Source organism: Bidens hawaiensis, unplaced genomic scaffold, assembly GCF_021521415.1.
Source record: "Bidens hawaiensis isolate Kalapana, Puna unplaced genomic scaffold, B.hawaiensis_p1.1 tig00003644_1, whole genome shotgun sequence".
In the NCBI taxonomy this organism is placed as follows: domain Eukaryota; kingdom Viridiplantae; phylum Streptophyta; class Magnoliopsida; order Asterales; family Asteraceae; genus Bidens; species Bidens hawaiensis.
The window spans coordinates 1,110,713-1,112,133 of NW_027491207.1; positions in this window are offsets into that span (position 1 = coordinate 1,110,713).

Consider the following 1,421-nt stretch of genomic DNA (forward strand, 5'->3'; position numbering starts at 1 on the left):
TAATCTTTCAACTTATCAATGAATATGAGCTTAATGTTTACTTGATTGTGTTCATTCTCAATGGATTCCGCACATTGAGTTATAGGCTGTAATATCTAGAGATCCTAATTGCAATCTAAATCAAGATTCCAGGTCATTTTAAAGCAACATAAATTTTGTGAATTGGGCCTCCCATAAGCGTTCCATGGAAATTTATTGGCCCAATTAAAATAACGAGTAACAAACAATTGAGTTGGTCAGCCCATGAGCGTTACATGGCATTTAAATTGTCCAATTAATTAGCGAATTATCAAATCAATGGAGGTGGTCGGCCCATGAGCGTTACATGGCGTTTTAACCAACCCAACTAAATATTGAATTAGCGAATCAAATATAAGTAGTTGGAGTATCTCGGGAACCACCCCGGACGATACGTTCCAACCAAAAATCAAATTGAAAATGGGTTGAGAAATGGATAGTTTGAGTGCCCATGGATTTACAAGGATTTTTCACCCAACTAAGCATTTAAAATAATTAAAAATACAATTTTGGAAGTTTCCTGAATTTAGCCATGAACCACCATGAATTCGGTTTTATAAAAGGAATGTAATCGTTTAGCCGATTACATTTAACCAATTAGGGTTCCGGTCGTATGACATCTTGTTCTGCTTTGGCCTAGAGACTCGAGTATTGTGGTCAGGTTATCCTCCAGGTAAGGAATAGCGTCTTACCTTTGGTTCTTGAAACCGTTTTGCCAAGGCCCGACTCAGAATTCCCTCACCCCCCTGCGGTTACTTACCGAACATGCCATACTCCCATGCCCTAAGGAGATGGAGTAAAAACAAAACACGGGAATTCTTAAGGTTTTCCCAAAATAAATGGCAATCTACTGAAAATAGGAGGATATGAAAATATTTGGAAAGTGAGGCATAACCTCAGAATTCGTGTGTGTGTGTGTGTGTGCACAATAAAAACAAAATAAATAATCAACCTATATAAGCTGTAAGCAAATAAATAGAATATAAGGTAGTTCAGATAAGCACGTATATGGTACTAATCATATGCCTAGGACAACTTCTAACGACCTATCTTAAAACCTTCGGCTCTGATACCAATTTGTCACACCCCAACCTAAGGCGGAAATGTCGGGGCGTGAGCTAATTGTTCACAGCTTAAAGGTACTAGCATAAATATAAATGACAGTATCTATTAAGTTAATTATTTCAAATTACAGTGCACAAATAACCATAACACAAATAAATAATTTAAAAACAAAGATAAATATATTTTTCATTAAATTCCTTATGGTCTTTACTAGATTTCATTTTCACATCAAATTTCAATTTAAAGGCAACTTGCATATGCGTAGAAAATAGAGTTTGTCAATAACACATGTTGAGTGAGCTTATCACTAGTTTTGCAATGTTATAATAATAATAATA